The sequence below is a fragment of the Rhinopithecus bieti genome, unplaced genomic scaffold, assembly GCF_001698545.2.
Source record: "Rhinopithecus bieti isolate Rb0 unplaced genomic scaffold, ASM169854v2 scaffold_32955, whole genome shotgun sequence".
Taxonomy (NCBI): domain Eukaryota; kingdom Metazoa; phylum Chordata; class Mammalia; order Primates; family Cercopithecidae; genus Rhinopithecus; species Rhinopithecus bieti.
Genome location: NW_016814423.1, coordinates 3,449,571 through 3,467,614, shown reverse-complemented (window position 1 = coordinate 3,467,614; position 18,044 = coordinate 3,449,571).

Genomic DNA, 18,044 nt, shown 5'->3' with positions numbered 1-18,044 from the left:
AGAGTCTTGCTTTGTCACCTAGGCTGGAGTGCAGTGGCGCTATGTTGGCTCACTGCAACCTGCGCCTCCTGGGGTCAAGCAATTCTCGTGCCTCAGCCTCCCAAGTAGCTGGGATTATAGGCGTGTGCCACCACACCTGGCTAATTTTTGTATTTTTAGTAGAGACAGGGTTTCACCACGTTGGCCAGGCTGTTCTTGAACTCCTGGTCTCAAGTTATCTGCCTGCCTCAGCCTCGCAAAGTGCTGGAATTATAGGCATGAGACACCACGCCCAGTCCTTGATGGCTTTTTTCTGACTACAACAGTGGGTTGGGAACCCTATAGACTGAGGTTGAGAGAGACACAGAGCCTTTTCCTAAAAGATAAAAACACAGCATATTTTTTCTTCAGGTATTTGAACCAAAATTACATGAGCATAAACAAAGACTACTCTTCAAGTACTCTTTATTCAGTCTGCGTCTCTATTTGTGTTTATACACGTTTGTGCCTGTGCGCACCTGTGCACTGTGGTACAGAAGTGCACACACGTGTGTGTGTTTGTACCTTTGGCTCCCAGAAGTCCCGTTGAGAGTGATTTGCTTTGAATACTGATGCTTGTGCTGGTGAGACTTTTTTTCTCTTAAAGGTGTAAGCAGAAGCTGTGAAAAGGTACAGATCAGAGACTATAACTTCCCCTAAGGCACTTTTCAGAGGTTCACACTTCATGCGCCAGACTCCCTTATTTCAGGATAAGTATTTGACATGCTTTGTTACCTGATTAAACCTGCATGTGTTTTGTTCTGGCTTATTACTGTCTGAGGCACTGTGTTGTGAAGTGAAAATTACTGGCATTTGCCTGCCAAATGCAGTGATTCAGAGAATTATGAATTAGGATTCTTTAATTACAGAGATCAGCACCTGATAGGTTAATTTCAAAAGCAAAGCTAACTACATGTGCTGTATTTATTTTCAAACTAATTCTGTTGAACTACATTTTATTTAAAAGGTCTCATTGGTCCCCATTAATAAATAGCATTGTAACAAGAGAACAAAAAACAATAAACAAAATGCTTTGTTAAGACTCAATATAATTTCACTGGGACTGCAGAATTAAGAAGAAAATTAGATTTTCATGAAATAGAATTCAAACACCAGTGATTCTTTTAGTACATTATTTAAAAAGTACCCTTATTTGATAATATTATAGACTACTCTTATATTTCAGTTGAAAATATTTAGCTTCATGGCATTAGATGGTTTTGTTTGAGAACACAGAAAACATGGTGATTTGTGGGAAAAAGAGAGAAGATTCTGTTTTAAGCCCGTATTATTTTCCCTATCTTCCACTGATGTTTAAATAGTAAAGAAATTGCTACAAATGATGTCTGATTTTTTATTTTGTAAACCATTTTGTTATAGTTAACAGATGTTAAATTGAGGCAACAGTAACAATTTAGTGTGACAGTCTACCAAGGCAGCTTCTTGGTTTTTGTTTGTTTGTTTATTTGTTTGTTTTGTAGTTCCCAGTGTCTACTGTTGCCATCTTTATATCCATGAGCACCCAATGTTCCCACTTATAAGTGAGAACATGAGGTATTTTGTTTTCTGTTTCCCTGTTAATCCACTTAGGATAATAGGATAATGGCCTCCAATAGCATCCATGTTGCTGCAAAGGACATGATTTCCTTCCTTTTATGGCTGTGTAGTAATCCATGGTGCATATGTACCATATTTTTTAATCCAATCCACTGTTGATGGGTACCTAGGTTGAGTCTATGTCTTTGCTATTGCATTAGGGCTATGATGCACATGCAAGTGCATGTGTCTTTTTAGTAGAATAATTTGTTGTCTTGTGGATATATACCCAGTAATGGGATTGTTAGGTCAAATGGTAGTTCTGTTTTAAGTTCTTTGAGAAATCTCCAAACTGCTTTACACAGTGGCTGAACGAATTTACATTCTAACAACAGTGTGTAAGCATTCCCTTTTCTCCACAGCCTCGTCAGCATCTGTATTTTTTCAATGTTTTAACAATAGACATTCTGACTGGTGTGAGATGGTATCTCATTGTGGTTTTGATTTGCATTTTTCTGATGCTTAGTGATGTGGAGCATTTTTTCATGTGTTTTTTGGTCACTTGTATGTCTCCTTTTGAGAAATGTCTGTTCATGTCCTTTTGTCATTTTTTGTAATTGGGTTATTTGGTTTTTGCTTGTTAAAAGACTTACATTGTTTGTAGATTCTGGATAGTGGACCTTTGTTGGATGCATAGTTTCTGAATATTTTCTCCCATTCCGTAGGTTGTCTGTTTAGTCTGTTGATAGTTTCTTTTGCTGTGCAGAAGTTCTTTAGTTTAATTAGGTTCCATTTGTCCATTTTTGATTTTGTTGCAGTTGAAAACTTAGTCAAGAATTACTTGCCAATGCTCATGTCCAGAATGGTATTTACTAGGTTTTCTTCTAGGAGTTTTATAGTTGTAGGTCTTACATTTAAAATCTTAATCCATGTTGAGTTAATTTTTTTATATGGTGATGGTGAAAGATAGGGGCCCAGTTTCATTCTTCTGTGCGTGGCTAGCCAGTTATTCCAGCACCATTTATTGAATAGCAAGTCTTTTCCTCATTGCTTGTTTTGTCAAAGATCAAGTGGTTGTAGGTGTGCAGCTTCATTTTAGGGGCCTCTATTCTGTTCCATTACTCTATGTGTCTGTTTTTGTACCAGTACCATGCTGTTTTGGTTACTGTAGCCTTATAGTATACTTTGAAGTCGGGTAATGTGATGCTTCTGGTTTTGTTCTTTTGGTTAGGATTGCTTTGGCTATTTGGGTTCTTTTTTGGTTCCATATGGATTTTAGAATAATTTACTCTAGTTCTGTGAAAAAATGGCATTGATAGTTTGATGGAAAAGCATTGAATCTGTAGACTGCTTTGGACAGTATGGCCATTTTAAGAATATCGAGTCTTGCAGTTCATGAACATGGAATGTGTTTTCATCATCTGCAACTTCTTTTAGCAGTGTTTTATAGTTCTCTTTGTGGAGATCTTTCACTTCCTCGGTTATGTGTATTCCTAGGTATTTTATTTTTCTTCTGGCTGTTTTCAATGGAATTGCATTCTTTATTTGGCTCTTAGCTTGAATGTTATTGGTGTCTAGAGATACTACTAATTTTTGTACCTTGATTTTGTATCCTGAAACTTTACTGAAGTTTTTTGTTGTTGCTGTTGTTTGTTTGTTTGTTTATTTAGAGGAGGCAGCAAGTACAGTGTGGGGAAAGTTAGAGAAACCAAGGCAGGTTCTCAGCCTTCCTGTATTATGCTGAACAGTCTGGCTCTTGACCCAAAATTGCACTCCCCAATCAGCAAATCAAAAGCCTAGAATTAAATAATCCATCCTCCAAGAATGTAGTTTAGCCTGCCAGCTATTACCCATCACATCACAAACATTACCATCTTACATGGTACTCTCCTTAAGACAAAGTGTGGTAAGTATAATTTTTGATACACATACTCCTCCAATAGAGGTAGCTTCTTCATACATATCTGCTAATGTGTTTGATGGCAGTGATTGAAAACTGATGTCTGCAGGCAAACCTTGGTGAGGTGCGGTATGAAAATAGTGCTTTGGCCACCCCATTGCCATGGGGTAAACAGATCTCTCCAATAACCAGGTCTAGTTGGAAACATAAATATGAAGGTCAGATAAAATATGCAAGCTGAAGATACAGTAGCTTCATATCCCCACTGGATATATGGATCATACCTACAGGTGTTATGCAAAGATATGGAACAAATGGGGTTTCCCAAAGAGAAAGGGTTAAACATTAGAAAAGGCCTAGGCTGAAACTCCAGAGTGAAACACATTTTAAGTAGTAGATAAGCTCAGTGAAGGAGTCTGAGATAGGTACAAAGAAAACCAGGAGGTAATGGAGAACTCAAGAGAAAACAGTTCCAAGAAGGAGGAACAGGTCTCCTCATTCAACTTTTTTTTTGTTTAATAAAATTAAATTTAGCTGGGCATAGTGGCTCAAGCCTGTAATCCCAGCACTTTGGGAAGTCAAGCTGGGAGGATTGCTTGAAGCTAGGAGTTCTAGACCAGCCTGGGCAGCAAAGCAAGACCCTGTCTCTACACAACATTTAAAAATTGGCCAGGCATGATGATGCATACCTGCTTCTTTAAAAGAATCAGTGTGTAGCATCTGCTTCTTTAAAAGAATCAGACTCGTAGCCTGAGGACCTAAGTTCTAAGCTGTTTATTTTTAAAGGGTATATCCTTTATACTTATTTTAAGTTTTTTTCTTCATTCCAAGCAGGGCATGCACATCATAAAAATTTTTTGAAGATCCAGACAGTAGAGCCAAAATAAGAAGTTTAAATCTTCCTCTACTCCCATTACCCAGAGGCACAAACTGTCAACAGTTTCTAAATTTATTTCCTCTGATGGTGGTCTTATATTTTATATGAGATGCCTCTATGCTTTTTAAGAACTGTGCTTTTTTAAGCATATGTATGCTAACCCACAATTTCCTAAGATTCTCCCCAGAAGCAACACATCTTGAGTGCTTCTCAAGCATGCTCCCAGAGAATACATTATCTAGGTTATCATTTAAATGATTTTCAAGTGAAAGAAAACTGCAAAATGTTAACAACTTTTGCATTTTAATATAATGTGAATGCAAGCACAGAAATATTGTAGGTAAAGTTCAGGCTTCTTTTCCTTTGGAAAATCTCATTTTACATAATTCTCCAAGGTGACATTCCTTTGGAAACCCCTTCAGACACAATGTTATTCCCTTCCTCCCTTCTGCTCAGGATCTTTGCTATCCCTTCATACACAATGCACAGACTTCTCATCCCCAGATTATTGACACTCAAAGGAAGTGATGCCTACCTCAAAATGAATAGGCGTGCATCTTACTTTGTTATTGGGGTTCCCTGTGACTGTTCTTTGATTCTGCACTGTGATATCTTTTGCAGGTAAGCACACCTTATATGTAGTATTAGATTAGCCTCATTTCTTAGGATGGTATACAAGATAAACTCTCTTTTTACCAAATTCTTATCATCAAAATAAAGTTCCAGTTTTGGAAGGATACTTTTTAAACTGTGATACTATTTCTTTAAAATGACCACAACACCGTAAAATTTTCTGGCCATTTGCACACCATCAATTTTGGTGGCCTTTTCTAGGAACTAAAGGAGAGAAAACTAAAGACCATGTAAAGTTATGTATTAGTTTATATTTACTTTTGAAGCACTTATTGTATGTTTCTATTACTGATTTCTAATTATATGATAAGAACTTCCATCTTTATATATATTTCCTAGTTGCTTTAAAGGTACTGAGGCCGTACTACACTAAGCCTTCCAATAAGAACATACGTTGGGACTCAGTTCCTGGTTTAACATAAATTCTGAGATTCTGTGAATACTGAAGTGAACCAAGGCAAATGAGAGAGAGATACTTCTTAACAGTAGAGCATGATGCTACAGCTTTTCTGTGGTTTTGCTTCTTTTTATTTTCCTTTTAAGAACAACATATAATGAAAAGCAATTTTTTTATTGTTTTGTGAATTTTCTTCCCATTTTAATAACCAGGTCAGATGAGTTGAATGAATGATTGAATTATAAAAGTGGCCGTTGTATAATGAGTCCTGTTTAGAAACACTGACATGTAAATTACTGAGTTAGTGGTCTCAAATAGTTAAACTCATTCATTAGAGAAGAAGTAAAAACTGTGCTTTGCATATGTCAGACTCTGTTCTTAGCACCAAGAGACATTCGTGCAGAGCCCTTCATCTTCACCATCAAAAGATTCACAGCCCGCTGTGTGAGGCAACGTGTAGGCAACCAGCCTGATAGTGTCATTGCTACTGGAATAAGAGTATGGAGAAATAAATTCTGCCTGCAATCTTGGAGGAGGTTCTACTGAGGAAATAAAGGTTGTCCTGTATTTTATAGATAGAGGGAGACTCTGGAAGTGAGGAAAGATATTCAAGCTAGGGGTGCCAAGGGTATTGAGGCCTGACTCTGCTTTGATGAGTCTGGAGATGAGGATGGAGCTCAGAGGAGTTATTTATACGTCAGGCTACATCACGCTGCACGTGAGAGGTTAAGCCAGCTGGGCTTCTGGGTGGGGTAGGGACTTGGAGAACTTTTCTGTCTAGCTAGAGGATTGGAAATGCACCAATCAGTGCGCTATGTCTAGCTAGAGGATTGTAAATGCACCAATCAGCACTCTGTAAAACACATCAATCAGCACTCTGTAAACAATGGACCAATCAGCACTCTGTAAAATGGACCAATCAGCAGGACGTGGGCGGGGGCAAATAAGGGAATAAAAGCTGGCCGTGCCAGCCGACAGGGGCAACTCTCTGAGGTCCTCTTCAGGCATGTGGAAGCTTGTTCTTTCACTCTTCATAATAAATCTTGTTGCTGCTCACTCTTTGGGTCCGCATCAACTTTAAGAGCTGTAACACTCACCACGAGGGTCTGCGGCTTCATTCCTGAAGTCAGCAAGACCACGAACCCACCAGGAGGAACAAACAACTCCGGACGCACCACCTTTTAAAAGTTCTAACACACACGGCGAGGTCCGCGACTTCTCTTGAAGTTAGTAAGACCAAGAACCCACCAGAAGGAGGAAACTCCGGACACATCTCAAGGAACCAAGTCCGGACACAGTGGGTTCTAAGACGTCACTGACAATGAGAGCAGCGAGTGAGGCCCGTCCCTGCCAGGGCAAAACCAAGGCAGTAGCTTGTTCTTGTCAGTCTACACCCACCTGAGGGCTCACAGCATATAGGGGTAAGTCCTGTCAGGAGCATGACAGTGAATGAGGCAATGCATCAATAGGACATATGTTGAGAGAACTTTTCCACCCCGTCCCCCTTTATTGACTCCCCCTCATGCCTACAATTCTGTTTGTAACCTTCTCCAACTTGGTCACAACTATTATTCGCAGAGCCATCCCTCCTCCTAGCAACTGGAAGATGAGGTGTCCCTAGAATCTTAAAGATCTCTAACCAAGAAGCTGTGCGGAGCAGTCTTTGAAGGAGGAGGCTGCCTCTCAAAGCTCCAGGAGCAGCAAGAGACTGACTCCAGCCTAGATGACCTTGGACGCCAGAGCAGACTTCTTAGAAAACAAGGCTTCTTTGCTTCCCTACCTTTTACATTTTCTCCACTTGTAAGTTCTGTCTCTGCCCAAAGTTAATTAAAGATGACCCAATTGATCTGTACAGATATTTACCTATGGCGATACCCATTGTCATTTTGTGTATTTTGGCAAAAAAACAAAAAACAACAACAACAACAAAAAAAAAAAAACAGAAAATCTAAATTTCTAACAATAAGGAGTTGGTTGGATAAATTATGGTATATCCATAAAATGTTATACCACATGGTCATTATAAATGATGGAGAAAAAATATGTAATAACAGTACAATGATCTTGATTCCTAAATGTTAGAATTATACATGATTTTTTCTTCTTTGTGCTTATATGCAATTCCTAAATATTCTGCAATGCAGATAAGAAAAGGGAAATGTTTTAAGAAAAAGGAAATGTTATTGTTTAAATCAGCCGTGTTTTTTTCCTCTATTTTGAGACCCAAAGACTCTTGGATTCAATACCGTTTAAAGCAACTATAATTTGTTTGAATACTTAAAGCACATCTTCATATATAATTTACCTAAGAACCAAGAGTACATTTCTGGACATTTCAAAGCTATAATTTCGGCCAGGCGCGGTGGCTCAAGCCTGTAATCCCAGCACTTTGGGAGGCCGAGACGGGCGGATCACAAGGTCAGGAGATCGAGACCATACTGGCTAACACGGTGAAACCCTGTCTCTAATAAAAAATACAAAAAAAAACTAGCCGGGCGAGGTGGCGGGCGCCTGTAGTCCCAGCTACTCGGGAGGCTGAGGCAGGAGAATGGCGTGAACCCGGGAGGCGGAGCTTGCAGTGAGCTGAGATCCGGCCACTGCACTCCAGCCCCGGCGACAGAGTGAGACTCCGTCTCAAAAAAAAAAAAAAGCTATAATTTCAACTGTGATCCTGGAAACATGATAAATCCTCAAGAGTAAAATGTGTGAGTAAAATTTGTGTCTCCATCAAAACCCCTTGACACTTTTCACATAGATTTTATTTATGTGAAGTTTGGGCAGATACCATCCTTTTTATGATTCGTGAATCCTACAATTTAACACACTATCTCCTTTTCTCTTTCTGAAGCTTAGAACTTAGTAGTTACAAGTGTATAATACGGTAGAAATTTTTTTTGTCTCTCATGCAATTATACCTTATTGCTTGTCATAGTTTAACATTAGTTTCAGATTAGCAATTTAAACAATTTTTTATTACTTTGATTTTGGAGATGTCAGAAAAAGCTTCATAAATATTCTTCTTTGTTAGGAAAGAGCATTTTTATGAAATGGAAACTCTGGGGTGGGCTAGCTGAATATGCCCTATAAAGAAAATATAGAAAATGTTAAAATAATGAGCAGATCTTACCTTCCAATTGCCTTAGTTAATCTTTGGAAACCAGGGAGACAGTTTTCAGGAAGTTGGGTTAACACTTAAAAGCCACCTGGGTACCATACAATCCAAGAAAGCAGCAATTCAGAAGAGCTAATGGTACTTTTGAAAAGTGCTTTACTTATTCCTTGGGGGAGTCGTTCAGACATAAGGAAAATCTGGCTCAGACATTCGTGGTTTTATAGCTGCTATATCCAAGAAAGTCGGAGTGAAATATAGGCATTATCTAAGAAGCCTCTTTATGTGCCAACGTGCTTTATTTAGTCCTAATTGTAGATAGGGAAACTGAGGTCCCTGAGAATCTATTTGTATTTGCCCAAAGACATAATAAACCAGATAATAAAAACTAGACTTCACACAAATATGATACATATTTTTTAAAAAATGTCAAAGTGTGTCTGATTTTGTTCACATGTTCTGAATATTTGTTAATTCATTAACTCCAGATATTTGGACAGCTTGGCTTGATTTGAATAACACTTTGAAATTTAATGCACAGCCCCCTTCTCAGTGTTATAAAATTTTGGCTCCAGAAATGACTGTAGTTCTTGAAAGTCTCCCATCACATATATCTTCTCACAAAAGTGTAAGAAACATATCTCTTTCTTTAACTCCTGGCTCAGATTCAGGTTGTAAAGATACGTGGTTTTCCAAACACCTGCGTGAATGTTAGCAAGATCCAGATCTGCTTGAGGGACCTGTATGTTTTTCTCTGAATGTTTTCTCCACCAAGCACTGATCCAAGATCTGCTTCAAATAGCATATATTCTTTCCTAAAAGATCTTTTCTTATCCTTTTCAGGAATGATTAGGAGAAGCGTATGCGGTAAGCCTGACTGCAAGACTGTTAATGCTGAAAAGAAAGGTATTGGTTAGCCCAGAGTACTGAAGAGAAGAGAAAAGGCTAAGTGATTTTGAAATGATTTTTAAGAGTGGAGCAGTGTAACTTAAGCTGCACTGGAATGCTGAGGGATAGGGTTCCTTCAGATTTTCTCATGAAGGAGATAAAACACCAAAAGAACTGGAATTGGAGCTCCAAACATTTAGAAAAGACCCTAGTCTTTTCACTTGTAATGGTGTGATATTTAAATTGTTCATGAATACTCTTGGGCATGCTTGATGATCCATGAATATGTAACATCAATTTGGATTTAACTCTTGTTCAACTGGGTCCTTCTAAAGATCATGAGAAACTAACTGTCCTTTTCTCAGGACTTAATGCTGTTAGCCGGCTAATCATCAGTAGGAACTGCAACTCTAAATTTCTTCTCCAGTAATAGTGACAAATTTGTCACAAACGGTTTTCTCTCTCTTACTTCTCCCCCTTATCACCAATGGCTTGTGTTTGCAAAAGACAGCTATGCACTTTGAAGTTAGACCTTACAAAGTGTGCGACTTTCAGCCTTCAACAAGATGACTTAACTTCCCCAAGTTTCAGCTTCCTCCTCTGTAACCTAAGAGTAATCCTAGTGTCTACCTTAGAGATTTCTTCAGAATGTTATACAAGAAGATGCAGTGTAAAGGATTTAGCCCAGTTCTGGCATGCAGTAATTTAACACAAATAACAGTAACTAATATTTATTAACTGCTTATTATTTGCCAGGCAAAGTTCTGAACACCTTCTACATATTAACTCACTTAATAATATTATTAACTCCATTTTTCAGATGTGAAAGTGGAGCTACCTGTTTATTGAAAGTTTAAAAAATGAATAAATAATGCTACTTTCTTACTTTCCCAAGCTGGAATAGAATTGAGAGATAGACATTGGAGTAAGCCAGATGAATCTCAAAATATTGCTTTTATTATTGATGAAGGCAATCAAAGGAAATACCTCAGATCTTTACCCTTGCTAATATTTTATCCAAAAGACAACATGTCCTCCCACTTACAGACCTCACTGAACAATTGCAGGTTTCCTCAGGAAGAGCAAGCAAATTATGACGTGCCAAGAGCCCAGAAAGCGCCCTCTTTGCAGGAAGTCAGACCTGAAAACAGGAAAGAGATGACTGAACTGAGCATGCCCAGTTCTTTCTCCCAACTCCTCCATCAGGTAATACTTTGTATAGTCAGGACAAAGAAATAAGGGATGGGGAGAGAACAAGGTGTTAGGCTAATAAAAAATCCCATGATACAAAAAAATTGAAGCCAGGGTCTGAGAGGTTCTCCAAACGTCATCATCATCATTATCTGTATTAAGATTCAATTTATTTATATCCAGATATGTAGGATGAACAAGTCTATAGATACAATGTACAACATGAGAACTAAAGTTAACAAAATTGTATGATATTAGAGATTTTGGTTAAATCAGTAGATTTTTCCTGCTCCTGACACACACACACGAAGTAACCATGTGAGATGATAGCTTTGTTAATTTGCTTCACTTTGGTAACAGTTTGCTATTTATATATATTAATATCCCATAGCATTATGTTGTGACCCACAAATACACACAATGCTATCTATTTTTTTCAAGTTTCATTTCAAAAAAAATAAATACTAGAACCTTCAGATTTTAGAAATTTCCATTTCCATTGGAAAATTGTGTGTTTCTAAGAATTTGTCTGTTTCATGTAAATGTTCACATTAATTAGCATAAAGATTTTATATATCCCCTTACTATCTTTTCAATGTCTGTAATTTCTGTGGCAAAGTTCCTTCCTTCAGCCCTTGATAAGAATAATTTGCACCCTGTCTTACTTCTTAATCAGTTGTGCTAAGAATTTATATATTTTCTTAGTCTTAAAAAATTTAATATATTGTCTTTGTTGAATCTGTTGACATTTGCTTTCTGGTTCATTGATTTTTGTTCTTATCTTTATTATTTCCTTCCTTCCATTTTATTTGATTTTAATTATATCTAACTCTTTGAAATAGATATTCAGATCATTAATTTTGATCTTCCTTTTTCAACTACATACATTTGAAAGTCTGAGAATGACTTCAACTGCATACAAGTTTTGATATGTATAATACTCACTATGACTCAGTTTAAAATATGTTCTAATTTTCATTTTCTAGTTCCACTTTTTTCGTTTGCTTTATTTTATATATTTCTACCCAAATTTTAGTGTAGTCAGAGAACATGAAACCTCTGACCAACTTCAATCATTTGAATTTTTGCAAGAAAGCTCTATAGCTCAGTATGTTGTCTACATTTTGGTAAATATTTCTTCAGATATTGGGTCAATTTTTTACTCAGTATGTGCAGATCTTCTATATTTTATTAATTTTTTGTCCACTGGTTGACATTTGGTTCTCTGATTGTGGCTTTATCTACTTTCCCTTTTAATTCTGTGATTTTTTTTTCCATATGTATTTTGAGGCTATGTTTTTAGAAACAAATCTAGAATTGTTATATATTCTTGGTGAGTTGTCCATTTTATCATGATAAAGTGTTTTTCTTCATGTCTAGTAATGCTTTTTCCCTCAAAATCTACTGTGTTTGATATAAGAATAACCATACAACTTTCTTTTGATAAGCATTTGTATGATCTCAACTTTTGTGTCTGTATATTTAAGCTGTATATTATGTTCCAGATCTAGATATACATAGGAATATTGATACAGGTATGATACAAACATAAAGATAGATCTATATCTACTATGTTATCTACATCGAAATTTATGTCATTATTACTTTAAAAGTATATTTACTACAAATATCTATCTAGTATTTAACAAACTGGCATCATACTATACACGATATTCTGTAACCTGCTCTTTCCTACTTAATATATATTATAGAAGTCTCTATCGATGTCTATGTTATTTTTCAACATTTTATTATGAAAAATTTCAACCATATAGCAAAGTTAAAAGAATTTTATAATACTTGTGTATCTATCACTTAGATTCCACCAACAGTTTACTAAACTTGCTTTATCATGTATCTGTACATCTATTAATCCACATCTATTGCAGTTTAGGTACTGTGATATTGTGAAATATATATTTGGGCTATATCATCTATAGCTATACCTAGAAAAGATTGTGCATACTATAAAAACCTTTCTCTCTGGGTAGGATTGGATCATGGGATTAAGAGATGCAGAAATTTCACCTTTTATTTTATACACATCTATATCATTTATCATTTAGATGTTATAAAGTAAGCAAGAATTGATTTTGAGAGAAAAAAAAACATCTATTTTTTAAAATATGGATTCTCAGACCTGATCCTTAGACATTCTGTGTCAGTAGGTGTGAAGACCAGCCTGTTTTTTGACCAGCATGCAGAGCGTCTCTCTACGTATGTCCTGCAGGTATTTCTTGAACATGCAATAAGTGCCAGACACTGAAATTGAGCTTTTCCTTGCACTATCCCATTGACCACTCACAACCACCATACGAATTAGGTACTATTGTTAACCCCTTGTGAGAAACAAGAAATTAGGCACAGAGAAATTAGGTAAATTCCCCCAGATCATATGGTGGCGAACAGCAGAACAGGTGTAGAGCCTGGGCTCTGATTTTAGTCCATGCACCTCTGTGAAGAAAAAAGTTTGTTTTTTTCCTCTGCTCTCACCACAAGCATCAACACATTAGACTTCTGTGACCTCTGGCCACCAACAAGCGTGTGGGATTTCTTCTCACCAACAACCAACCAGTCAATTCTGTGCCAGACACCAGATCCAACGTTATCTACCTGGAGATAGCGTCAGTTCCCACAGGTTGAGGGCTCAGTCGCATATGACTGCTCCTGACTTGCAATGCCAATGGCAAGCCCCAGGTTGTTTTGTGCTTCTGACCTACTGACTATAAGTTGGGGTTCCCACGAATACCTGTTTGGGTTCTATTAATTTGCTACAGTGACTCACAGAACTCAGAGAAAAATGATTACCAGTTTACTTAAAAGGATATCACAAAGGATACAAATGAAGAGATGCAAAGGGTAAGGTACGGAGGAAGGGGTGTAGAGCTTCCATGCCTCTCTCTGTGTCTTCCATGCCTTCCCCAGGTGTGCCACCCTGGAGGAACCTCCATGTATACCTCTATCTGAAAGCTCCCCAAACCCTGTTTGTTTTGGATTATGTTTATAGAAGTTTTATTGCATAGGCATGATTGATTAAACCATTAGCCATTGATGATCAACTTAGCCTTCAGTCCCTCACCCCTCCCTTGAGAATGGGGATGGCTGAAAGCCCCAACCCTCTCATCTTGCTTGATCTTTCTGATGACCAGCCCCATCCTGAAGCTACCTAGGGGATACCAGCCACCAGTCAACTCACTATCGTACCAAAGACATCACTTGGGAGATTTTAAGAATTTTAGGAGTTGTATACCAGGACAGGGTGTAAGACCAAATACATATTTCACAATATCACAGCACCTAAACTGAGAAAAACTCACAATTTTCTCATTTTAAAATGAATTAATTCAAAGAAGAAAGTGTCTACATGAGCCAGACAAGGGAGGTGGCAGCCACTGTCTATACAAAACTGAACAAGACACCTTCTCTCACTGGAGGAAGTTTGCAGTCTATTGAGAAACTTAGAGCATTTTGATACCATCTGGTAAGATCTTTGGTAGGAATAATCGCAGGGCGTTCAGGCAGCATATGGCAAGGGCACCTGACTCATTTGTGGGAGTGGGAGTAGGGCTGACAGGAAAAGAGTTCCTGGAAGAACAATGTAAAGGTGAGACCCGGAGATGAGCAGGAGCCAAGTTAACCTGAGCATCCTGCTGCATGCCTCAGGATGTGACATCAGACAGGACAGGAAATCCAGACCAGAGGGAATCGCAAGAAGAAAGGCATCCTAGCAGAGAGGCCTCCACATACAACACTCCAGGGTCAAGCGAGATCATGGCACATTTCAGTTTTGTGTCACAGGAAGAATTATATTTCTAAAACACAGATGTCATTCTATTCAAAAACCTATAATGGTTTCCTGCTCCCTGCAGAAAAAGGTTCCAACTCCTTAGCAAACATGCAAGGCCCTTCCGAATGGGCTCATTTGATTTCTACTACACCAGCCATCCTGAATAACATGAGTGCTCCAGTCACATCCTCACTCACACTTTTCCCTCTGATGAGGTAGTAGCCCTTCTCCCTTTTCTACTCTATGAATTTCTACCTATTTTTCCCAGTCCACTCAAATGTCACTTCTTCCCTGGGCACCCAGATGAAATGAAATGTTTCTTCATTATTGTTCACATAATATCTCTTACATGCCCTAATGTTTGAAATATTGTATTATTAGTTTTTTGTTTATGTGTGTACCTGGTCTGGTGGACATGGAGCTCCTTGACAGCTCAAATATTTCTCTACCATACGCCTATTGGGTTGTGTGGCCTTCAAGAGGCCTTCAATAGGTACTTTTCATGTTCCGTGTCACCCAGGCTGGAGTGCAGTGACATGATCTCAGCTCACTGCAACCTCCGCCTCCTGGGTTCAAGAGATTCTCCTGCCTCAGCCACCCAAGTAGCTGGGATAACCGGCAACCACCACCATGCATGGCTCATTTTTTTTTTTTTTTTTTTTGTAATTTTAGTAGAAACAGGGTTTCACCATGTTGGGCAGGCTGGTTTCAAACTCCTGACCTCAAGTGATCTGCCCATCTCAGCCTCCCAAAGTGCTAGGATTACAGGCGTGAGCCACTGCACTTGGCCCAATAAGTACTTTTGTAACTGAATTGATTCAAAAACCACTTTTGTCCATTATTGATTAGATATTTCCAATTTCATGTTTTTCCTTCAATTGATAGCTATACTGGTCAGTTTGTATAGCCCACTTTTCAGTTCAAGAAATCTGGCTCTTATAATTTCATTATAAATAAATATCTGTTTAAAAATTAAGTGGGACCCAGGTAAAATTTTGGGCTTAACTAGAGTGCTATAAGAAGAGATGTGGAGTGTGATAACTCAGCATAGAATCTACCTTCAGATTTCATTCCTGGGCACTGGTCCAGGAAATCAAAGATCCCCACTGAGTGCCCCTCTTTAGATTAAGAGATTATGTATAGCCAACCTGTGAAGCAGCTCACAGAGCAGAGCCCGGGAATCTGCATTTATGACAATCTCCAACCCTTGCCCCCAAACATATCCTCCCTCCTTTCCTGCTCCCTCCCAGGTGATTCTTATGCACAGTGAAGTCCCAGGGCCCCTGCTAATAACCTTCCCTAGCAATATAATCAGTCACATTTTCCCAGTTCAATTGCACTTTCCTGGGAGATATAACTGAGGGCACATTTTACAGAACAGCATGAGAGATGCAGTTAATGGTATGTCAGTGAAATCAAGTAAGTAATAAATATATTAAAGTGCCAGTAATATCTTTGACATGAGAATGATTATAAAGAGTTTGAATTTCTAGTAGTTCCAATCTAAAAAATTGTAGTCATGAGCCAGAGATTTAAAAAAAAGTTTTCATATTAATTAATTATGCACTTCTATGTGGATATATTTGTAGATAGCACTCTTTTAAAATCATGATCCTGATTTCCTAATGTACCCTTTTGCATGAATATTAAAGTTATCAGTCAATAATCATTACCAGAAGTAATATAACACTAGTGTGAACATCTGCCTTGACAAGGAAGATGACAAATGTCACCATATGTTACACATGGTTATTATTATTCCAAGGTCTTATTATTGTGAACTTGTGTACCATGGGTTAAATCATATTCACACGCTTGAAAACCAGAGTGCAGAAAAGTACAAACGTTTAAAACACATATATAACACAGCTTTCTTTTGTAGGCAGAGAGAGAAAGAGCAAGAAATATTTAAATATATACCATTTGGAATGTTTTTTTTTTTTTTTTTTTGAGACGGAGTCTTGCTCTGTCACCCAGGCTGGAGTGCAGTGGCCAGATCTCAGCTCACTGCAAGCTCCGCCTCCCGGGTTTACGCCATTCTCCTGCCTCAGCCTCCCAAGTAGCTGGGACTACAGGCGCCCGCCAACTCACCAGGCTAGTTTTTTGTATTTTTTAGTAGAGACAGGGTTTCGCCGTGTTAGCTAGGTTGGTCTCGATCGCCTGACCTCGCGATCCACCCGTCTCGGCCTCCCAAAGTGCTGGGATTACAGGCTTGAGCCACCGCGCCCAGCCTGGAATGTTTTTAATAATACTAGTTTATGGCAAAAAAAATCATATGATTGAAGTTTGGTGAATATAATAATAATAATTGTAGCACCATTCATTACCTCCTATGTGCTCCAATTGTGCTGGAACCTTCTATACTTAATCGCTAGTTTTCATAATAACCCTCCAAAGAGAGTATCATTTCAACCTTTACAGTTGAAAAAATCATGTGTAGGCAATTGTGTAAGGTCACACAATTAGTTAACGACAACACTAGTTTCTGAATCCAAGACTCTCTGACCTCAAAATTTATTCTCTTTCTCCTTTAGACCATAAACTGCATAAGGGTAGAGGCTTTGCCTATTTTTATTTTCTGCTGCATTCCCAGAGACTCGAACAGAATGTGGTAAGTAGTGGGTGCTCAATAAATAAAAGAACAATAGCATGCTTGTCCAAATGAAGAATTTTATCCTTGTGCATTTCTCTACCCTTAATATCCTTTCTCTAAATTCTTAATTCCACAGTTTATGATAGATAGTACCCTAAACCAAACAAAAATTATATTAATAATGATGATAGGGAACAAAATAATAATTAAAATGTTCAATTAATTCAAAGAAAGGCAAGAAAGGAGTAAAAAAGGAACATAGGATGAATGGGACAAACAGAAAACAAACAGTAAGATGTAAAATTTAAACCCAATATATCAGCAACTAAATTGAGTAATAAGTTAACAGATTGCTCCAATTAAAAGATAAAGAATATTAGACAAAATTTAAAAATTATGTCCATTTTGTTTACTTAATTTTTGAAATTCTTCCCTTTTATAATTTTTATAAAGTTGAAAATGGGTTCTCAGAAAGTTAAGAAGCTTGCCAAAATTACACAGGGAATGAGTGGCAGAGTCAGGATTTGAGCCCAGCTTTCCATCCCAAATGCTCCCTTGCGGCCATTTAACCTGGACTCAGCCAAGACCAGGAACCATTGAGCTTGGCAAGAACTGTGCCAAGGCCATCCTTAGGGGCAAAGCCAAACTGCAGCGGGGGATGGTGAAGGGTAAAGTGTAGTCCCACCACAATGAGGAATAAATGTTCTTTGAGAATGAATAGAATTTCTGGAAAGTGTTAGGGAAGAAACTGACGTTGGAAACCGCAGACTCGTGATAGAACCAATATATGAAAAATGTGTGTTTTGTTCTCTAGTATTACCTGGCAGTCCTGGTTAAGAGTGGAGAAAATGGATAGTTGATTGATTCTGGGTTTGTGTTATGCTGGAAAGTGGCAGAAGACAAGATGGACAAGGAAGATTAGGGTATGAAAGAGAGGTTAACGAAGGTTAACAAAATTTGATTTTGGAGAGTGTAGGCTGAGTAGGGAGGCTGCAAAGAGAGTGAGTGCAGTGGTAGAAGGACCAGACACCTAAATGAGACTGAAGAGCAGGTGTCCTGGGAGGAAGAGAGAGAGGAGAGAGAGAGAGAGAGAGAGAGAGAGAGAGAGAGAGAGA